General features: G+C 37.0%; 1 protein-coding gene across 6 annotated transcripts in view; it reads left to right on the top strand.

Annotated features, from left to right (window-relative positions):
- The window catches only part of PKIB (cAMP-dependent protein kinase inhibitor beta), a 139,799-nt gene that overhangs the window by 59,680 nt on the left and 56,026 nt on the right, over window positions 1-24,093 (top strand). For all 6 annotated transcript variants that reach the window (XM_032407967.1, XM_032407966.1, XM_032407964.1 and 3 more), the window contains exon 2: window positions 3,379-3,476. The gene's annotated coding sequence lies outside the window, so the exon portion shown is untranslated. The remainder of the gene's footprint in view (window positions 1-3,378; window positions 3,477-24,093) is intronic.

Raw genomic sequence — 24,093 nt, 5'->3', positions numbered from 1 at the left:
CACATTCATGTATAAATTCATCTTTTTAGAAATAGAGCAAGAGTGAACATAAAACATTTGCAAAGCTTTATTTTAAAGTTATGATGTATCTTTTTCTTATGCAAGTAAAGATGTATGAATTTTCCATTCAGTAATCACTAATTGAGTACTTACAGTATGTCGTGCTAAGTCCTGTGGATGGATGAATAAAACATTGCCACTCAAGATGTTCACAGGCTGCTAGGGAAGATTGTCACACACAGTGCTGTTAATGCAAAGCTGACCATGGTTAGCACACCAGAGAGTTTTGAACGAAGTGATTTAGTGTCAGGGCTTATGATTAGTATCAAACTAGAGCAATTCCAAAGAGCTTTACAAAAGGAGCAGCGTTTGAGTTGGGATCCTTTAAAGATGGCCCAGAGTCTGCTACTGAGAGCAAAGGATGATATGCATTCTAGGCAGAAGAGCAGGGTGTTTTTTATATGTCCTATTTGTGCCGTTCTTTTGTCATTTGTTGCTAGCCCAATATGGCCAAGGGGTTCAAACCAGCACATCTTACCACATCTTGTGCAAAGTCTCATGCATGGAAGGCACTCAGTAAATGTTGGTTTTGAGTATCTGAATGAATAAATGAACACACTTATAGATCCTTCTTAATATGCAACAATAATTTCAAGAAAAATTATACTTCGTGGAGGGTTATTTTCTTTACCTGATTATATCTATGCAATTCAAAGGAAAATTTAAACTTTGTAAACTCTGATTAATATTCATCTCACCAAATTTTAGGAAAATAAAGCTGTGGTCTTTATTCCTATCACTCTGCACTTCTCTCTATATACTTAATTTCTACACTTTCTTTGGTTTGTTTAGGTGTATGAGTTCAAATATATTCCCCCCTCCTTTTTTTTTTTTTTTTTAGTCTAAAATAAAAACATCCTTGAACTGAGGCTGCAGTGCTGTTTATATATGAAGTGGTGTTTGGGTTGATATTTTGTATTTCCTCTTTAGAAGCCAAACAAACTCATCCTGTTATACACATTCCACATTCTCCAGTTAAAACCTACAACACAATGATAGAGAATAGGCAAATATTTCATATTGGAAAGGGTCCAGTAATGTCTGGAGGAATTACCTGGGTTTTAAGGAGATTGCATGAACATTTGTGCCACAAATGAGAGTTGGGTTATTTTAGTTCCGGTAGTTTTAGCCAATTAAAATTTGTCACTGTTTTGAGCCCCTTCTCCCTTTCTTTCCTCTTTAGATTCAGCGTGTCTTGGAAATCCAAATATGTTAGAGTATGATTCCTTTGGTATTTTTCCCCCTTTGGAAGCCAAAACAAAACTCTTTAGAACATCACAGTCCCAAAGGGAAGCTGCAAGACTTAAAAGTGTGATCACAGCTACCTTTTCTGGGATCCCAATCTGAATCTAGAGTTAACACACAAGAAGCACAGTTTTTATCTCTGCAGTTCTTCAGGGAGGGTAATAGCAGTATTGCACATTTGGTATTTTATTGTATGGGATCACCCTTGATTCCCAGAACAACCTAGAGAGATAAGCAGGATGAATATCTCCATCCCCATTTGATAAACAAGGCTCTGCCATTTACTTAACAAGAAAGGAGATGACTCGTCACAGTCCACAGCTGATAAATGGATGAGCTGGAACTAGAACTAAGGTCACTGCTTCTGCCTCTTTATTACAATGCCTTAGTGCTTTCTTGTGCTGGGTTACTTGTAAGCTGTGAGGAAATATGGAAAGCAAAGGAAAGAGAAGAATAGTGAAATTATTTGAAAACTACCTTAATAGATGGCTAGCATAATGCTGTTGGCATTTGGGAGACAAGATACTTTATTTGAGAATAATGATTCAGTATTTCCACTATGTGTAATTCTTGGGGTTCATACAAATGAAAAGTTCAGTGAGTGTCCCAACATGAATGATCTGTGCAATATGGACTGGAAGGGGCATGTGTCAAACGAGGGAACCTAGTGAGAGGTGTCTTAACATCTCTAAGAACTGATCGGGTGGAGGAAGGTGTGGGCCTGTGGGAATGGAATTGGAAGGGTGAGCTGAGGATCATTCTGAGCCTGAAGTAGACAGAACTTGGTGGTTTATGAGGAAGAGGGGAGAGGAGAAAACAGCAGACAGCCCTGGACTCTTTCCTGCCCTGAATAACCCTCGTCAAGTTAGGCGGCACATACAAGCATAGGAATATTGATGCTCCTGGCCCCACATTTTGTAGAAAAAGGAACAGATAAATCTCTGTAACATGAAACATGGTGCTCTCATCTAGGACAACTAGGCATTTACCATGTGCTCACATATGTAGACTGCCCAGGCAAAAGGGGATCTGGTTCACCCAGTGATCAGTTGTAGCCACCTCCATCAGGAATATATGTGGAAATGAAAATAACCAAGTTGTTTTCTGTATTATTAGTTGTAAAATAGGGGTTTTTGATATATAAGTACTGAAAAGGATATGAACAGGAAAACCAAGCAAGTGGGTTGGATGCCTATTCACAGCAAGTTTTCAAGTTACCTCTTGATTTCAAGGCATTACATGCAGGCTGAATTTTATGGGGTTTGTTTTCTCTTCCAGAATTCCAAATATTATGGGAAAGACAATGTCCTTGCTCCTTGGCATTGGAATTCAAAGATGGACTGCTGTGGGGATTTATTGCTTTTAAAATCACACATTTGAGGGGCGCCTGGGTGGCTCAGTCGTTAAGCGTCTGCCTTCGGCTCAGGTCATGATCTCAGGGTCCTGGGATCGAGCCCCGCGTCTGGCTCCCTGCTCAGCGTGGAGTCTGCTTCTCTCTCTCCCACTCCCCCTGCTTGTGTTCCCTCTCTCGCTGTGTCTCTCTGTCTAATAAATAAAATCTTTAAAAAAAAAAAAAAAAAGTAAAAAAAAAAATCACACATTTGAGAAAGGTTGTCACTCAGCTCATGAATCTATTTTCAATGGAAATTTGAAAAGCTGAATAAAAATATATATCTTCCTGTATTGTTGATTTTACCATTTAGTAAGAATGTGTGTGACTGCTCTTGTTACCCAGTCTTAGAAGCAAAACAGAAGACAGATTGCTCAGAATACAGTTGATGAGTTTGAACAGTGAACAAATAAGAAGAAAAACACTCCACATTTATAAGGGAGTATTGAACTGCTTACTCAAGGAAATTTATCCACTTCCTGCTATAAATCAGAAGAGTATAAAAAAGAAATCAGGATGAGGAATGAAAAAATAACAATGAATGTTGTTTTAAAATTGTGTGGCATTGTGTTGTTAAATTAGACAGTGTTATTGCCTCAGGGACCATTTATTCTTTTCCAAAAGAGACAAGGAATGAGAGATGTTAATCTTAATAAATCTTTTTTCCCCTTTGTTTCTTTCAGGGATCACAGTATACTGAAAGGCACTCGATCAAGAGAACTCCGGGGGAAGCTGGGAACCATCAAGTTATTGAGGCCACACAGGGGGCAGAAAGACAGAGGTAGGTAGGCTTTTGATCCATCAATCCTGCTGTTGAGGATGTCCCTAAAAATATCTTTGTTACTATAAAGTCAGAGGACAGCCAACAAGAGGTATGGTGGTAGGTCTTTATTTTAGAAAACAAATCAATACAGTTTAATCGCAGCTTAATAGAATCTATTGTTATTGTCAAATTAATAGCAAATAATGCATGCTGAGAATTTGAGATAGACATTTTCATCTTGTGTTTGCCAGAGACCAGTGATTAGTACAGAGACCGAGCTTGGTTTGATATTTACATTCTTAGCTGTGCTTATTTAAGTTGTTCTTAGCAGAGGAAGTCAGCAAACCAAAATAATGTTTTAAATTTATAGCCTTTAAAACAGAAGAGAAAGTCATTATATTACCTATTGGGTCAATTTTAATCTCCTCAGAGACCATAGTAAATACAAGCAAATATTTCTTGATGACACTGATTGGTATACATAAATCTGAAATACTCTTTTTTTGAGAAACAGATTTATTTGTGCTGGTGATATGTGTCTATATATCCATGTATATCACATATTTCATATTTATAAATAACATATATATGACAATGATGTATATATATATATATATATATATATATATATGACACCCATTTGTGCAGGTGACTATGAATATATATATAGATCTCTGCATATACTCATATGTATATATAGTATATATATTGTATGTATCTATATTTATATCTGTATATGCTTATATTCATCTATCACAGGCCCTTTAAAAATGAGGCTACATTCATGTTGCAATCTTAATATTTCACGAAAATTCTGTTATGTTGGTAGGACTTATATTTGAGGCCACTTCAATCTCTTAGTGCTGCGTTCTGCCAGCCAGAGAGAGAGACTGACCGCCCTGTTGCCGTTCAGATGGCTGATCAGAAAACATGGAGTAAGCCTCAGCCTTTGTGAAGGTTCTAACATTCTCCTCCCACTCTCAGATTCCCATGAGAACAAGAAGCTCCAAGGGAACAGGAAAGAGTGGAAGACATTAAATTTGGTTTAGGCTCATTGCTTGTTTTTCTCAAAACCAGTACAACTTTTTTTTTTTAATAACCCATAGTAATTTCATGTAGACAGTGGCAATATGTTCATTTTCATGTGTTATCAGAGCATTTTTACTTTCATGTCCACCTTTAAATTTATTACTGCAGAGAGTAACATGTCTTAATTGAAATGTACCTTTTATTAGGAAGCAATTTATACCAATAACTTTATCAAAAACATTTCTCTTTCTATATATATATATAACTAAAATTTATATATATATAACTAAATTTATATATATATAACTAAAATATATATATATAACTAAAATTTCCATACTAAGAAAAAATAGCAAATAAAGTTGTAAACTTTAATTTTGTATTTCAGAAAAATTGAGACTAACATAAAATAATTTATTGAGTCTTTATTGTGGGTGGAGTGTGTAGTGGTTTATAAACATAATCTCCTGTAATTCTCATAAAAAACTCCATGTGAGGAAGGTAAGGAAAGTATGATTTTTCCCTGTGATAAAAATGCACCTTGCCAAGTGCACACATTTAGCCAGTGGGTGGTGAAGTTAGGATTTGAGCCTAATTTTGTCTGATGCTTAAGCCTATGTTCTTGACCAGCTTGGGTAGGAAAATTTGGCAGGAGCTAAAATATCCTGTTTAGATGAGCAAAGTATCTTGTTTTCATCAGGTATTTATAATCAGTGGTTGAAAATACACATTTTTTTTCAGGAACACATTATCCCATTCTCTATGAACTCTACAAAAGAGATGAACATTTTTCTGATTCATTTAATAAAAAGCATAACACTAAAAAAAAACAAAAACAAAAAAACCTCCCCCAAACACTAATAAAAGTAGGACAAAAAAGAGAATCACAGAAATTCATTGATTCAACTGGATATAGGAATGTAGAAATCAACAAAATAGAATAATACAACAAATGATGTTTATTCTGGGAATGTAAAAGTGGTTCAATATTGGGAAATTTATTAAAATAATTTCATAGTCATAGGCTAAAGAATAGAACTCCTCCTTTTTATTACCTAATAGAATTCCAAATAACATTTGATAAAATGCAACTGTATTTCTTTTAATAAGACACACATACATACAACATAGTAATTTAGAAATAATGAGATATTATTAAATTGTGAAAATGCAATTTCAAGAAAACAGAAAAATGTTAGAGGCTTACTGGGTGTCCGATTTCATCATTTACAGTTAACATCACTCTATAAATTCTAGCCAATACAACAAATTTTAAAAATGACTAACATTTTTAAAGTTCTTATTATATATGCTAGAAACTATTCTAAATACTTTACAAATATTAACTCATTTAACCTTCACAATCCTAGGATATGAACTATTATCATCTTCATTTTATAAATCAAGAAGCCAAGGCCCAGAGAAGCTAAGTAACTTGGCCAAGGTCACACAGCTAGTAAGTGGTAGAACTGATTAGAACTAAAGCAGTTTAACTCATGTGTCTCTCAAAGGTTATAATTATTAGAAAAGAGGAGACATCTTTTTCGCTTAAAAATGTTTACATTTTTTTACTAAAAAGCCCAAGAAAATTAACTGAAGAACTATTAGAATAAGAAACTTTGTTAAGTGGCCATACAAAAGATAAGTGTGAATAAATCCGTTGACTTTTCTATAACAGCTGAAACATGATGAAGAAATCCCATTTATAACAGCAATGAAATATTACAATCTATCAGTAAACTGTATAAGAAATGTGTAAGACTTAAATGAAGACAATAATAACATTTTATTGAGAAACACAAAATAAGATTAGCAGTAATGGAGATTTACATTGTATTCCTGGATGAGAATAGCAAATATTGTAATGGTGTTGGATTCCCCAAATTAATTTACAAAAATTAGTGCAATTCCATTTAAAAACAAAGAGATTTTTAGCGAAATTTTCGCAAAATGATTTTTAAAATTCATGTGGAAGAAAGGGAAAACACATTTTTGAGAAAGAATAATGAAGAAGGAATTTCATTTCCAAGTATTAAAAAAGATTATAAAGTTGCAACTACTAAGATGGTATAGCACTTTTTACTAAAATAGAGACTCAGAGGAACTAAGCTTGAAAATTCCCCAAACAGATTTCAGCATATAAGATGATGTTTAATAAAGACAGCATTTCATGTTGGTGGAGAAAATACTATTACCTGAACACAGTTCCAATAGTTGGTTAATGTTAGGAAAAACTCTGAAGTTGGATCTTTTATTCATACAATATACAAATATCTATCAGATTAAAGAAGAAAAAAAAAACAGTGAGACATAACTGGAAGAAAATAGATTGGTGAATACTTTTATAATCTTGTCTAATATGACATCAAAGGTAGAAACCATACTTGAAGCTTGATAGACTTGAATATGAACATATCAAAACTTCTGTACATATAAGGAGAAAAAAGACTCAAGCAGCATGCTTAACAATGTGAAATTTGAAAATTCTTTTTTCTTGATTTTTTGGGAATTAATAGATCAGCAAGTTCTGACTAATATTCCAAATACACTACTGTCTGGAGGCTTAATAAAGCGGAACCCATCCTGGAATAGTAGTCATTTGGTATCGTACCCGCTGTAGGCACAGAGCATTACCGACATTTTTGTAGAGGGAATATACAGTATGTCTGAGCTAAAAATAAAGATGGGATTCCAGAGATGACCAAATAGTGACATAGAAATTAGAATTATTCCAGCTAAAAAGGTCAACTAAATTTGAGTTATACATTCCAGGAGAGTAAGGGATTTCAGCTAGACAGTTTTATAATTCTTAACATATGCCAATATGTTAAGAATTACTTTCAATAGAAGTAATTTACAACATCACTGAGTAATGTTTGAATTTATATAATGTGTTAAAATATGTTATCTCTAATAAAACTGAAATCATTATAGTTTCCTGCTTGGATTGTGGTATAGTTGATAATTGCAGAGGGGTGTCACAATGATCAAATTTGGAGAGAAGTATTTCCTGTTTTATTGTAGAGTATGGTGCAAGAAAGATTGTTTTCTTCCTCTCCCTCCAGAGTAGCTTTGCTCTATCAATGCTGAGGCCCTAGAGCAAGTGGGAAAGCAAAATTCATTGTCATCAATGGACAATGAAATAAAGAAAAAAAGTTTTACTTTATTTTAAATATCCCAGGTGATATCAGCTTGGACTATGACAATTCACACTAATACTAACAAAACAGTAATTTTCTATCCTGGAACCTGTTAGAAAAATTGCTAAACTCCGAGTCCCAAATGTCTCATGAGAAAGAGGAAGCAGTAGGCTCATGAACTTCCTAGGGTCTTTTTTTCTGTTCACATCCAGTCCTTCTCAGTGTCTCTGGTCAGTGTGTAGATACCTGGCCACTGCTCTTCCTCCAGAGGTCACTCCCCCTGCCCCATGCCTTTCTGTAGTGGTTCCTCAGCTGACATGGACACCCTCCCCTCCTGCCGTCTCTTCCCCATCTGTGATGGCTTTTTGACTCCAGGGTCAAATTGCCCAATGTTCTACACTCAGCCACTTTCCCCTCCTTTCTAACCTGACCATTGCCCTTGGATCAGGTTTGTTTCTTCGACTCTCTTCAGCTACCAACTCTAAAGATGTTTCTCCTTCTCTGACATAAGAGTGGGGCTGTTAATAGGTGGCTTTTTCTCTTAGAGGTCTTGGTTTGGGGATTGGCTAAAAGCCATTATCAGTGTCCTTCCTATAAAAACTTTTAAGTATTCATGAAGTTATATCCTTGGCAGATTTATCCATTCATCCTGCTGGCTCATGAGACATGCCTGGAAATGTCTGAATCTTAAAAGAAATAATCCCGCTTAGACCCTAGCTCTAATAACCCTGCTAAACAAATATTTGTTTATGCATGTATTTTATTTGTTCATAGATATACACTTAGTATGTATACATTATTGACCATCCTCAGAAAAAGGCCTGGAACTAGCCAAAAGAAATGTATAGAACTTTTTCTTCCCATAATAAAAGCAAAAGAGAAGCTTCACCATTTTGTGTTAAGAGTAAAAAAACCCAAACAAGCACAGCCCTAAAGACAGAGAAATAAATCTTGTTGATTTTCATGCTAGCCGGACTGTCATCTTTGAAGATTGTTAGAAAACTATTTGTAAGCGGTTAGTTCTGGAGGGGAAAATGGGCAACCAAACAAGTAACAACCAACCAACAAAAGAGCAGAGCACACAGACACCCCCGTAATGGGGGAGAAAAGGGAACACATTCATAGAATGGAGGTGGTCATTGACAGTTTAGCACTAATTGTTAGCGATCAAAATAATAGTCATTTAATGTTCGTGGTGTTCGCAAAACTCATTTTCTCATTTCTTGGTTCAGTGAGTATTTACTGAGCACTTACCCCATTTACCCTGTGCCAGGCTCTGTTGTGAGCGCTGAGGATACACAGCAGAAGACACTTTGCAATTCCCCAGGGTCTGTGAACTGCCAGAACTGTGAGGAGAGGCTGACATTTATTTAGTAGTTTGGGGAGGTCTTGCGGAGGACATGCTAACTTTCTTCAGTTATGTGAGGAATATCATCTGTTCTGCGTGATTGAGAAGGAAAACTAGGTTGAGTGGGTGGGAATCAGAGGAAGACCCATTTTTATTTAATCAAAGTAAAAGCTCCCTGAAGTTAATAATAAGCTACTCTGCTCATTGAGATGGTTCCACCACTAGGAAAGAATGTGGCACAAGGAATTAATATATAGGATGGTAAGGGCGCCTGGGTGGCTCAGTTGGTTGAGCGACTGCCTTCGGCTCAGGTCATGATCCTGGAGTCCCTGGATCGAGTCCCGCATCGGGCTCCCTGCTCGGCGGGGAGTCTGCTTCTCTCTCTGACCCTAACCCCTCTCATGTGCTCTCTCTCATTCTCTCTCTCTCAAATAAATAAATAAAAATCTTAAAAAAAAAAAAAAAAAAAATATATATATAAATATATATATATAGGATGGTAAGGGGCTGGGGATGGAGGGTTGTTAGTTAACTTATCTCTGATGAAAGTTCTAGGATCTGTTATTGAGATCGTTGATATAATAAGGGCTCCCCTGAAGACAACTCAGTGAGAGACTCTAAGACTGCTTTGGAATCAGGCACACCAGCTTTGTGCTTAACTCCTAGACCTTGGCCAAATTTCCCATCTCTGGGCCTTAATGCCTACATCAGACAGATGGGGATAATGTTAGTATTTGTCTCACAGGACAGTGGTGAGAATTGAATAAAATAAGTGTAAATGAACTAATTTAAAATGTTTAGCCTGTAATAGACACTGATAAATGGTACTGTTATAATGGGAACCTAGAGTCTTATCTTGGGAAACACTTGGACTGCCTTAAACAATCCAGAAAATAAAAAGGATACCCATTAATGTAGAAAGTCCCTCTTGCCCTATACTGGGATTTATAAAAACAAAATCTTTCTAAAATGTGCAGTGAAAAATGGTAAACACATACAACATTATAAAACAGGTTGGGTCAGTTGTTACATTTTGTTAGCATTTGAATATTATTTATCTGTTCTTAGATGCTGGAAAGATTCCTTTTTTAGCTCAGTCTCTAGCTCTCTGAATTATGCTAAGGGACCCGTATGGTCAACCTCTGTTATATCAAAAAGGCCCTTGGACAATGTGTTATGACCTGTTCAAGGAGAGCCTGCTTATGCACAATGGATGACTTTGAAAGTTGCGGGGGCTTTGGTTGTCATATCTATATCTGTGTTGCAGTCAGTTTCTGTGTTACAGTTATGTGCTTGGTATCAACCACTGAATAATTTGAATTACCCATTAAGAAGGCCAAAAGAACCTCAGGTGGTTATCCTACAGTCAGGTCCTGCCAACATGAGCCAATAAAGCAATTAGTGATTGCCTGTAACATCAACTCAGCAGACCGGTTGACTGCAAGTTCTGTTTACCAGCTGCAATTAACAAGCCATTCTGTATGCTTGCTTTTCCAGGCCTGCCTTTGATTAGCTTCTTTTGTTTTGGTAGCCCATGTTCTGTAATTTATATATGTAATTTATATATTGAGACATTTAAGTAATGCAGAGAATAAAATCAGCAGAGAATAAAATCAGCAAAGAATAAAATCCCTCCTCTCTCTTCAGAATTATCACATCTCATTTTATAATATTTGCTTAATCTTTCTTTTTAAAGAAATTAAAAAAACCACAGTTATTTCAATCTCCTTTCAGAAGCATCTTATGCATTAGTGTCTATTGTTCCAATCCACTTTATACTTTACTCATGTATTTATGCAACCATTTCAATATTTAGTCCTGGTTTGTGTTTTTAAAATTTACAAAAATAATATCAGAGTGCTTTTCCCAACACTATGTTTTTGAGATCCATGTAGTTATATATAGTTCTAGCTCTGTTCTCCCTGGTGAAATTTGTGTTTTCCTTGATAAGACATTTGCTATTCACATCTACTGGCTTCCCTTGCTCCTAAATCGGGCTCATGGATGACAGGATGTTATTGCTGGATGAGTTAGGAGAAAACATCATTCTAACTTACGTCTTTATATGTTGTCAGCACTAAGACCTTTTGAAAATGACAAAACCTAAGCCGGATGGGAAGTCAGGAAAATGTAAATAAACTAAGACTTTCCCAGGTAAATCACAATGGAGAATTAGCTCACAAATGAAGAACAAAACAAAACAACAACAGCAACAAAACCAGGCTCTGGGAGGTAGAATGACTTTCTGGGTTACACAGATGGTTAATGGAAGCCCTCAAAATACCCAGCCCAAATCTCAAATTCAAACAAGATGGGGTAAAATAGACAAAGCTTTCCAGTCCATTGTTCTTTTCATCATGTTTTCTTATGTTTAAGAAAGAAGGTAATGGATTCTTAGGGCCACCTCATCAGGAAAATGCCTGATACCCTGCCTTCAGAATAGCTGGTTACAGTATGGCTTTAATCCATCATTTTTTCCCTATGATTGCTCTCTCCCCTGCCCAGGTAAACCTCATTATTGCCTCTTTCCACTGGGTTAGCACTCTGTCCCATTTGTCCCAATAGGTAGCAGAATGTGATCAGGTAAATCAGGTTTCACTGGTGATCAGAGGTCACTTATTTTCCAGTTACTTGTCAGCTTTGCTTTACCCTGTAGTTTTCTTGTTAACAACTGGCAAGTTAATGAACATGACATGTCTGTTGCTGCAAGGTTTGGGTGTGCCAAGATTGTACGGGAAACAGAGAACTCATTCCCCAATTAGCCAAGGGTTTTCAGTTCCAACTCAGGTCTGCAGTTCCCTTTAAACAGGCTCCATCTCCGGCGTTCTTCGTAGTAAGGTGGTATTGAATTGGATAATTTATAGTACATGGAGTTAGGAGAAATAAGTCATCATTTCATTTTTATTTTAAACTTCTAATGCAAGCTTGGATTAAAGGCTTGCAAATAGTTTTTAAATTTTACTTGTTTCAAATTTGTTTTTCTTGTTCCAAGATGTTTTATACAATCGTAAGATAAATAAAACCAGTATTCTTGACTACCTGCTGGAAATAAAATTCAATTGCTAATGTCCTCTATATAAATTATATGGTATTCTGAAAGTGAAGATTTATCATGTGTTAAGTATCAAGTTTCACCTAAGTGGTTTTTAATAAAATTATGGTAATTTGATTATTTTACAAATAAGTTCAGCCTGTAAAATTCTAATTTACAGATGCTTGAGAACACATACTATTTTTTTTATTAATTTAACATCAATCTATTATCCTACCTTGTGAATAGCATAGAAATTGTAACTATAGTCATGAAAAAATCCATTAGTAGGGAAGTGCTTGTGGTTGTTTTAAAACACAACCCTAAAAGGTCAGGGATATAACTTTTAAAAAGATGAAATCATTGTCCAGGAGCTGCACACGAGCTGATTATTGTTACTTGTCTCAGATGACGTATCTTCACATTGCTGGAAGACATCATGAATATTGTAGCTGCTGAGTATTATTAAAGTCTTCAGTGTATAACAGTTCCATATGTGTGGGCATGGCGGCTGCAGGGTGGCTGAAAGGACACTGTCTCTCAGTCATATCCACACTGCCGACCTATGAAAGCTCCTCTTTGGTTTAGTCTGATTTGTGGTTATATGTTATTTGTAGATTATGTGGAACATGGCTCAACTTTGTGAGCTGACTGCCCCCAAAAGGAGCCACTTCACTTAATATTGCTATATGTTAGTTTGAAGAGTCTGTTGTTAGTATTTAAATGCCTATCATAACGTAATCTCATCATATCAATTGTAATTTCAACAACACTTTATAATACTCTTTGGCTGTTTTGCTTGTGGCAATTTACTAGCCTACCATATGTCATTTCAGGTCTCTCTGACGCTAGGCAAACATTTGAACACCACAAAAGATTTGGTGGAAAGCGCACTGAACGTTGGAAGTGAAATCTTTATTCTATACCTTGCTTTGCCACTTTCTAGCTGCATGAGTCTTAGTAAGTCATTCAGAGATAGAGCACGTGCAGTGGATCAAATCATTGATTGCCAAATTTCAGTCCTGCTTGTGCCATTTATTGGCTGTTTGTTCTAGGGCAGGTTACTTAACCTTTCTGTTTGAGGGTTGTCATCTATAAAATGGAACTGACAATAGTACCTATCCTATACAGTTATTAAGAAGATTAACTGGTATTTATAAAAAGTCTAAGTGCCTATATGACTATTTAATAAAATTTTAATGTGATTGGACTTCATTGGGTTTGATTTCTATGAGAGTATCTCCAATTGGAAGATTGTATCATTTTAAGTTTCTGTTTCTTGTCTTTGTTTTCAACACACCTTCAACTCATTAAACTTATGCTATTGAAAACATTGTGTACAGAGTATTAGTGGCTACATGGTTGAACATTGATTTTTTTTTTTTTTGTCATTTAAAAAATTTTTTTAGGGGCACCTGGTTGGCTTAGTCGGTTGAGTGTCCGACTATTGATTTCGGCTCAGATCATGACCTCAGGGTTGTGAGATCGAACCCCACCTCAGGCTCCATGCTCAGCAGGGAGTCTGCTTTAAGTTTTCTCTCTCCCTTGGCCTCTGTCCCTCCCCCCACTTGCATGTGCTCTCTCTCTTTAAAAAAATTAAATATAAATAAATAAAATCTTTTAAAAAAAGTAAATTAAAAAAATTTTTTGAAGAGTTTATTTTTAAGTAATCTCTACACCCAATGTGAGGCTCGAACCTGCAACCCCGAGATCAAGAGTCATACACTCCACCAACTGAGCCAGCCAGGTGCCCCTGTTCTTTGTTTTAAATTAAAGCACGTATGCATACCTAAAGAATTGTTTTAAAATCTAGGCAAAGTACTTATCCATCTCATAGTGGTATACACGGTGACACCTCTATAACTGGGCTTAGAATTTGTTTTTTGCATTGTGTAGACATTTTGTTTACCTTCTAAAGGGTTAATGTCATTTATTTCATTTTTCAATTTCTGTCTTTATAAATGTGCTAGCAGATGGCAAGCTGTTTGGAAAACTGAATTTGATGATTGCTTTTCACCTCTGTAGTATCAGTGAAAATATTCCACCATCTCTCAGGTTTCTTTAGTACAGGTTGGTATATGGCTTCTATCTTTTTAAGCTTCTCACACATACATAACTCTTTGTTAAAGAACTTGCATTATCTTTTAATTAAGCTTGAAATTTATTAAATTGAAATATTTTATAGGCATAGAGCAGTCTAACATCAGAATAAGAGCTTGTTGGTAGAGGGATGGATTAGTTTCTTTTTTTAACAGGACAGCAATGCCTACCAGAGTAAAAGAGGCTGTTAAAATTGGAATTTGTTTCAGTTGATGGGAGAAAATCCAGTCAAGCTAGTGGGCTTACTATCTAGGGAGGATGATGACAGCTACAGGAGGCTGTCCTGACAGGCAGGGGGTCAGAGTCCAGGAAGACCAGCCAGGGGCAGCAGATGGTGTCCCAGCAGGTGGGCGTGCCATGATGACACAGAGTCTGGAAGCAGGTGATATCCAGGCAGATAAACAGAGAGGTCTGATCACAGATAGTGGGGCCCCAGGGTTAGCGCTGGGGCTGGGGCCTGAAATTCAGGCCCTGGGAAAACTGGGTAGACTAGTGTACAGGCCCATTTTGTAGGGAATAGGGTACTATGCAGGGCATTAAAGCAGAGACTGTTATGGGGGAAGGGGAGAGAGGCCTCAGAGTAAAGAGGACTTGTGACATCCTCAGTCTGGGAGTTGCATGGCTTGGAGGGAAGCTGGAGCAGGGAGCCAGGCAGGTCTTTACAGATGCTGACTTTGATAGCCCTCAGTATAGACTCATGTGACTGTCTTTTGAAAACTGAAAAACTCAAGCATGTTAATTACTAAACTGTGCTTTATTTCTAATGAGTTAGATTAGAAGGCAACTTTGATGTAATGAACCTTGCCATTGTTGTTTTTTGTTTTTGTTTTGTTTTAAGGCTTGCAGTAACCTTCTGTTAAGATTGAATTCCATGCAGTTGGAACTGCTCACATGGGGCCTAGGTTAAGTGAAACATACAATAGAGAGGTGTTGTTATTCCTTCCTCTCCTTGGATTTATTCTAAGAGGTCATATATTAGAGAAGAGAGTGTAAAAATGACAGGATTAGCAAGTAGGTGGTTGTTTTTGGCTAAACTTACTTAAAATGGAGGATAAAATAGCGTAGAGGTTGCTGAAATTAATTTCCTTACAATGACATAGAGTGTTCACTGGCCTTTCCCTGGCAATCATCATTTAGGGGAATTCAGGCCAACTTATGTTACTTGGAAATGTTCGGCATCCAACTAAGATGTCTACCTCCAAGGACTAAAAGAGAAAATTGGAAATTGAGTCTTTTGTCTGTGTCTTAGCTTTTCACAGCTTTCTGTTAAAGTTTCCTGTTCCTTAGATTTTGAATTAAATCTCACATTGATGTTCACTTTTTATTTTTTTGTTAACTCGGCTATTATGAAATTCCAAAGCTTCAGTCATTATTTCCCCAAGTACTGTTTTCAATAGAAGGAAATCCATGGTTCTTTCTTTTTTTTTTTTTTTTTTTTAAAGATTTTATTTATTTATTTGAGACAGAGAGAATGAGAGAGAGAGCACATGAGAAGGGGGAGGGTCAGAGGGAGAAGCAGGCTCCCTGCAGAGCAGGGAGCCCGATGCGGGACTCGATCCAGGGACTCCAGGATCATGACCTGAGCCGAAGGCAGTCGCTTAACCAACTGAGCCACCCAGGCGCCCTCCATGGTTCTTTCTAAAAGATTTTCTTTTTAATCATGAATATTGTCTAGAGAAACCTTGCATTTATTTATCAAATGAGATTGCTAGTTGATTGCTAATTGTGAGTGATTGGTAACAGGGAGTGATGCCCCTCCCATTTCCACCCCTTGATTCCTATTCATGAATCCTAGCTGTGGGAGACAGAGTATTATAAATTAAATGTTGATTGATTGATTTATCTTTTTTAAGATTTTATTTATTTTTTTGAGAGAGAGAATGAGAGAGAGAGAGAGAGAGGTAGAGCACATGAGAGAGGGGAGGGTCAGAGGGAGAAACAGACTCCCTGCCAAGCAGGGACCCTGATGCGGGACTCGATCCTGGGACTCCAGGATCATGACCTGAGCTGAAGGCAGTCGCTTAACCAACTGAGCCACCCAGGCACCCAAATTAAATGTTGATTTAGAGCATATGTATTTAGAGCATATGTAGCCTCTTGGAGGATATTGCCAGAGCCCAGCCAGGTGCTGCCACCTCACTAGCATGGTGACAGAGTCTTCAAGGGCCATTCCACTGTTGTATCATGCCCTCTGCTTCAGAGTGATGGAGGACATGGTGTTACCAGTGAGTGAGTATTGTTGGTCTTCATTTGCTGTGAACTCCTTGATCAGCCACGATGTTGTGTGGAATATCATGATAGTAGAGAAAACATTCTATAAATCCATGGATGGTAATTTTGGGAGAAATATGGTCCCTAGGGAAAGAAGCTCCTGGGGAATGGTGCCATATTGGGGACTCAGTGTGTATCTGCTGCTGGCCGATTGGGCACTCAGCGGTGGCTGTAGCCAGGTTGGCCTAGTGAGTACAATCTTGTGTTGCTGAGCCCGTGTATCATCATCACTTCTGCTACCATAGCCACTGTTCATGAGTCCACTGGGCAATGACAGCAGTGGCTGGGGAAAGAGGCTCAGTATCCACACAAAGGGTCATTCAATCCATTTGATTATTAAAATCTTCCTCTGCTGAGGGCAGCCTTTGGTAAACATTCACAGGGGATGCAAATATCTTCATGTTTGCTGCCCATTCAGAGTGGTCTGAGTACCAATATACCTCTTCCCCTAATTTCCTTGTCACCAATTTTCTGAACATTTTCTTTCCAAATTACTGACCATTCAAAATATTTGCCACAGCCCAGAAGTCAGGACAGTTTTATACCTCTGGCCTTTTCTCCTTCCAAGCAATATGGACACCTGGCAGCACTGTTCAAAGTTCTGCCCCCCTGGGAGGATTTCCCTTCGCCATTGTGCCTCCAAGATATCTGAGAAAGGGGCTGCCTTGCAACAGCTGTCCGCGTTCAGGTGGGACCTGCATACTGCACAGAACCACCTGAAAACCAGGCCCAACTTTTCTTTTCCGCAATCAACTAGCTTTAGGGAAGTCCTCCTGAGACAATAGGTATGGGTGGGTAGAGATTAGGTAATGTAGCAGGAGTACGGGCCATGGGCATTTGCGTCACTTCATCCTGTAATTTATTTATGCCTTTAGGGCCTGCTTGAACCTAATCTCATACAGACGTCTTCCAGTTGATTCTGGAGTGCTGCTGTGCATGCCCAGCTTTATGGCTTGCTGGGTCAGACAGCAATCAGTTTGTGATAAGCAACTCAGGTCTCATGGCAATTTGGTAGCCCATGGATAGTTGAGCTTTCTTGGTATGTTGTTTAAAATGTCTAAAATGTACTTCAGAAAAAGAAGGTTGACATGTGACTAAAATGATATCTCTTCTGAGAGAAAGGGGCACATATTCCTGAGAAAACATTTGGTTATCAATCACAAAACAAAGTGGCAGCTCCTCCTGGATTATTTTTCCCAGGTGACTACCACCTTCTAGCCAAGCTCATATGACTTGTTTATTGGAATAATGATGTGTGTTAGGCTATTCTGGGCTCTTGCATATGCTCTGGTACCCAAAAGGTAATACGTAAATTGCTCTGACAGGATTTCAGGTGCAATCTATGGCTGTGAGATTTTTGTAGGAAACTTTTAAGGCAGCTTATCTGATGCATTACAGTTCAAACTGGGGGATGGCAGGGGAGGCAGCAGGGGAGTGGGAGGGAATGGGAGTAGGAGGAGTCTGGTTCCAAAACATGTACTTTTCCCTCTATATTAAACTCCCTGTTCCGTTTAGTACAACTGAAAAGGATTGTTTGAAGAAAAACAGTTGGGGTGGGGGGTGCTTCCTGGTAATAATCAGCAGCCCTCTCTTCCACTGGGTGCCTTTCCCCATCTCTATTTATGATCAGCAGGACATTACCTGTGCTTTAATTTAGACCAGATTATTTTAGTGCTTAAGGACAACCAGATTCCCTCTGTCGCCTCTCCCAGTCTTGCCCAAGCTTGACTCCTGATGTTCTGCTCTGGCAGTGGGATGTAGTATGAGGAATTTAAGCTCTGGGGACTAACTAGTTACACCAGGGTTGGAATTCTTTATATCTTAAGAGGTTAAATTTTCTAAATTGTGGCTTCCTTGTAAAGAAAAATGGAGATAATTCAGAACATTATGTTGGAATAAGATCATGTGTGTGAGAAGTGCGTGGTACAAGATAGGCAGTTAACAGAATGTGTTTTTCTTGCTGCTACCCCCCTCTCTACCTTCTGAACATGAAAGTGTGGACACAAATATATACGCAAAGGGTGGAGATGAGAGTTGTCATTCCAGACATTTCCTCCAGTCCTTCAGCTGTGCCTCCATAATTTATATTCCAAAGGTAAACCCGTAATCATTACCTTTTACCGCTAGGATGTTATTTGTATTAACAGACATTTATTGAAAGTCTACTATGTTCAGGGTTGTTAACCAAGGCTAAGGAGAACCATAAATACCAACTGGCATTATTGTGTGATTGTAGATTTTAAGAATGGAACCTACATTTGGTATTTTATCCTCAAACTCTAAAAACAGATGTAAGCCTTGTTCCCAGTTATTAGTGTTGTGTTTTTCTGTGTTGATTTACTCATAACATATTGGAATATATTACCATTGTCTTTTTAAAAGTTTTATAATTTAGTATTGGGAAAGGAAATTTTGACATCTAAATTTATTTTTCTCACGTACAAGAAAAATATGTCTTATGTCAGTTTACCTTTTGTTTATACTGCTAATATGGTCAGAAATTTAAATAATTTTTGGTCTCCATGTTTCCTTTCCTTCATTTCACTCAGGAATTTTAAATTCTTATAGCTAAATACCATATATTTGATAAAAATATGTTGAGGGCCTACTGGGGCCTAAGGACATGGAACAAAAGTGGAAATGGTACCCGCCTTCATGGAGGGAGTAATAGTCTAGCAGAGAAGATAGACAAGCAGGCAAATATACAGCTACTAATTGTGACGAGTATTATGGAAAAAAATGTAAGTTGCTAGACAGAATAGACTTAATACAGTGCTAATAAAAGTAATGTAATTTTGCAGCTAATTTAGCTTTGCTTTGAGGGTAATATGTAGAGTTTTTAGTGAAAGGAATTTATGAGTGAACGATTACAGAAGTATTTGGATTGTCTCTTGTTTTGGGGATATCTGCATGCTGCTTCCTCCTTCTTCATAGTTAAGCAAGAGCTTCTTGGGATCTTTCTTACACTGATGTTTTCAACAAACTGTATTGATATTTATTGAGCTCTTTTTTTTTCCAGCTGTGTGTTTCTAAGCTTTGAAAGATTAAGGAGTAATTCAACTTAAACACTAACTTTCAGCCACATCTCAATGTACTCAAACAACCAATATAAGTTCTCTCAGTCCAGCTTCACAGAGGCCAGAATCTGCAGCTCTTGCTAGAGCAATTAAGGGACATGACTAAAGATAAGAGACTTGTCAATTATCAGATTTGTGGTGATATATATGATAACCCTAAAGAAATACTTACAAATCCTTTTCTAAAAAATATTTATTTATTTATTTATTTGAGAGAGAGAGAGAGAGAGCAGGGAGGAGGGGGAGAGGGAGAGAGAAACTCAAGCAGACTCTGCATGGGGCTTGATCTCACCACCCTGAGATCATAACCTCAGAAGAAACCAAGAGTTGGTCGCTTAACCAACTGTACCACCAAGGTGCCCCTCACAAATCCTAATTCTTTGATGTTGTCCTGAATCTCTAGATTAAGTTCTTTACATCCTGTTGATTGGGATATGCATTAAATTTACTAATATCGCATGAAAACTTCAAAGAAAAATGGGCCTGGAACCTTAGTTTGTGAAGTAAGACTAATTAGAAATATTATATACTTTTAATTTTCTGGGGGTCTCTAAAATATTTTTGGAAGATGTTAGTTTTATGCTGGTTCTGGAGTAATTAGTAGGAAATATTAAATATAACTTATATTTGCAGAAGTGGTTTGGGTGAAGACATTTCTATGGTGCCTTGATGACACCTGCAAATATGGGCACTGGATTAGTTATATAATTATGAGAATTGAATAATCCTTAGTAAATGATGAGTCAGATTTGACTTACAAATTCAGAAAAGTGATTACTCATATATATTTATGTATATATTATTTATTTATTTATAGAATTATAATATAATTAATATAATTATAATATATATTTATATACATTTATAAATTTTTGGTTACATATTACTCATAGAGTAGGAAATGTATTGGTTTAGGTTGCCGAATCCTTTAAGATTATGACATAAATACTATCCCTTGAGGTGCAATAAATCCAATTGCCTGACTTTTAACTTTTCATTAATTGCCTTCATTCATTTATATACTAATTTGTTCTTTTTTCAAGCTTGCAATTACTGCTCTCATTATGATGTAATGTACACATTACTGTAGAAGTATAACAACGTTGGAGTTCAAGCTTGACTTTTCCTTAGTAATGGGGAACCTCTGTGCAGAGCTCTTTCTAAATTAGGGCCATGGGAGAGCCTCATGTTTTTGGCAAGAGCAGACCTGATTCAGGACCATCACTAGTTCCTACATCTTTTTGCCTTAAATCTGAACCAGGGGTCACTGAAGACAGGTATGCGAAAAAACTGTGGGTCTCTTCAATAGGGAAATTCTCAGCATTCATTCTAATTGTGCATTTGCCTCTATATCACAAAATAAAGATTGTATTGTTATCTCAGAAAAACTGTTAGAATTAATGATATGTATATAATTCTTTTTTTTTTTTAAGATTTTATTTATTTGACAGAGAGAGACACAGAGAGAGAGGGAACACAAGCAGGGGGAGTGGGAGAGGGAGAAGCAGGCTTCCCGCGGAGCAGGGAGCCCAATGCAGGGCTCGATCCCAGGACCCTGGGATCATGACCTGAGCCAAAGGCAGATGCTTAATGACTGAGCCACCCAGGCGCCCCTATATATAATTCTATTTTTTTTTTAGAAAGGGAGAGAGAGAGAGGTGGGGGGAGGGGCAGGGGGAGAGGGAGAGGGAAAGAATCTCAAGCAGACTCCCCACTGAGAGCAGAACTGACATGGGGCTCCATCTCACAATCCTGAGATCATGACATGAGCTGAAATCACGAGTCAGATGCTTAACTCACTGAGCCACCCAGGTGCCCCTTAATGAGATATTTTTATGAATGGATTTGGTCAGCTTTGAATGTAATAAAACATGAAAAATGTAGTATTACAAGCATAAGGCATTAACATTATTAAAGACAAATGGAAGAGTTTATATTCCATGAGACGGTGGAGTGAAAACAAATCAGGTTACCATCAGTGTATTTCTTGTCCAGGAACTGCTGTGGGTCCACTATGGAAAAGAATTCCAGAAATATGTTAGTATTGACTCCAAACCAACCACACTAGCCTAACACTGTCTTTATTGCTTTGATGTATCATTGAAATCACAGTGGTGAAGCTCATAGAGAAGAGGCTGCTTTTGGGGGGCAAGGTAGGAATGGGTCAATTTTAGTTCGCCAAAGTTCTAGGAAAGTTTTTATCCCCAGAAGATGAGAAGTACCAATATTTGGTCAGTGTGTTTGGATTAGACTCAAGACCTGAGGTTGGATCTTGACCATGGTACTAACCAGCTTGTGGTTTGGGCAACCTCTCCTAGCCTCAGTTTTCTCATGAATGAAATGAGGATAATCATATTTATCTTCAGGATGTTAGGAGGACTGTGATAATAAGTCACATTAGTTACCTAGCATATTTTAGTTGCTCAGTAGAAGTTATTTTTATTATATGTTTATGCCTTAGCCAGAGTCCCACCAAAAACAGGCCTTGGAACAAAGTATGGAAAGACCAAAACTATACTTTTCTTCTTTGCCTTATTACTCAAAAAAGCCATAATAAAAACAAGCCTAATAATTGGAAATAATTGAGGGGAAACCAGAATAACACACTCTGTCTGCTTATCCAAAAGGTGAGAATTGTAGTATCTGATTTATAAGAATGTATAAGGGTTAGATGAATTAACATGTGTAAAGGCTTAAAACCATGTGTAACACACACAGGAATGGCTCAACAATATTATTATTATTATTATTACAGCATTGCTAATATTATTAGTACTATTATTGTTACTACAGAGTAGGGATGAAGGTCAGGCTCTGCAGTCAGGGAGAACTGGGTTTAGATCCTTAAACTTGCTCAATGGGCAACCCTGGGGATGGACTTTGCATTCTGAACTTATCCTAACCTATAAAATGGAGATGACAGTAGTTTGTCTCCAGTTGGTCTGTTAGCGGATGAAAGCAATAAAATCAAGCTTAGCACAGTTCCTGGCACATTCAGAGCACTTGGTAATGTTAGATGTTTATATTAACAATGATATTTGTTCATTTATTTAGCACTCTGACAAATTTTTATTAAGCACCTACTTACCATCTGCCAGGCACTCTTCTAAATACTGGGAACATAGTGTTGAATACAATAGAATCATAGCCTAGTGTTACTAACATTTTATAATAATATTAAACAGTAAGCTCCATTTAATATTTTTAATCAAACCAATTTTTTTCATGAGGAACAAAAACTAGGCTTCACCAAATACAAGTCATACGGACTGTTTAAATGAAAAAATGTTTTTATTTGCATATTATTTACATGGAAATAGATACTTCTCAATACTTTAAAATAATTTGTTTTCTTGACAAGTTTGAAGATCTCTACTTTTCATTAGAATTTTATTTACTCCATAAATGTACATAGCAAAATTAATGAGACTTTATATATACACATAAAATATACTTGAATGCAGTTTTAAATTTCAAGCCATAGAGTTATTACATATTTTCAAAATTGTTGGCATGAAGAATATTCAGCCCTTACTATGCTGTTTCCCTCAGAGATGATGCAAAATTTAAATTATGGTTTTAAAAGACATTGTAAATCATGAATCTTTTGATAAATCAAACAAAGTGTTAAATCATTCTTCAAGACCATTTGACTGTTATATGATTTATCTATAGGTACTTGGCTTATTTTTTTTCCATATAAGCACTGAGTAAGCTTCAACTTAGTAGAAGAGAATATTCTCCTGTCATCCTTACGGCTCATGACAAGAATTTCACTGTTTGAAAGAAGTCATATTCTTAACTAGCATCTAAAATTCTAATTTAGTGAACACTCTGTCTCAAACTTTTTTTGGGTAAAGTTGTCTATGTATGGACTGGCATTGATTAAATAAAATAGCAAGAGGAGAATCTGTAAATGCAAAAGTGAAGTAATTTGAAAATCTATTAGCTGAGAGATTTCTGCTCAGACTGTTTTTAGAGGACACAAATAAGGAAAGAAGTAAGACACAAGAACCTTTTATATAAAAAGACACAGAGAATGACAGTCAACAATAGAAAGCACTGCACAAAAGAAAAAGAAAAAAAAGAAAAACATTTATGCTGCGCAGCATGATATTAAAATATTCTGAAAGAACATGAAAATTAATTATGTACTTCAGTTTGCTTTTTACAAATGAGTTAGAAATGTCAAATTTCTGGATGAATGAGAAAGCTAAACACTGACTCATTTGCAGGTGTTTTCTGAACACAGCAGAACCCAGAGGATTCTGACGTGCGTAAGAAAAGTCCCACAAAAATTGGCGGGTTTATCATACTTGTATGCACATTGTTGTTGACAACATGGTCAAGCGCAAAGAAGCCCATATTGTGTTATGCACTGAAAGACAGTCTGATGTGGTAAAAAGAACACTGGGGAGGCGCTCAGAAGACCTGATCTAACTCTGCCTCTGCTCCATATTTTGGCAACTCGTTCAGGAATTAAGGCATAGAGGGCCTCTGTTCTGAAATTAGAGGATTGAGATTAAAGAGTTAAATATATTCTTCTCTAAGGCTCCTTCCAACTCTAGCATTCCGTAGCTTTGTGATCAGTTGTTCTCTTAGAAGCTAAACCATAGACGTAGTCACTTCCTCCTTGCAT

Source organism: Phoca vitulina, unplaced genomic scaffold (genome assembly GCF_004348235.1).
Source record: "Phoca vitulina isolate PV1807 unplaced genomic scaffold, GSC_HSeal_1.0 scaffold9, whole genome shotgun sequence".
In the NCBI taxonomy this organism is placed as follows: Eukaryota; Metazoa; Chordata; class Mammalia; order Carnivora; family Phocidae; genus Phoca; species Phoca vitulina.
This window is presented reverse-complemented; position numbering and strand designations above follow the sequence as displayed.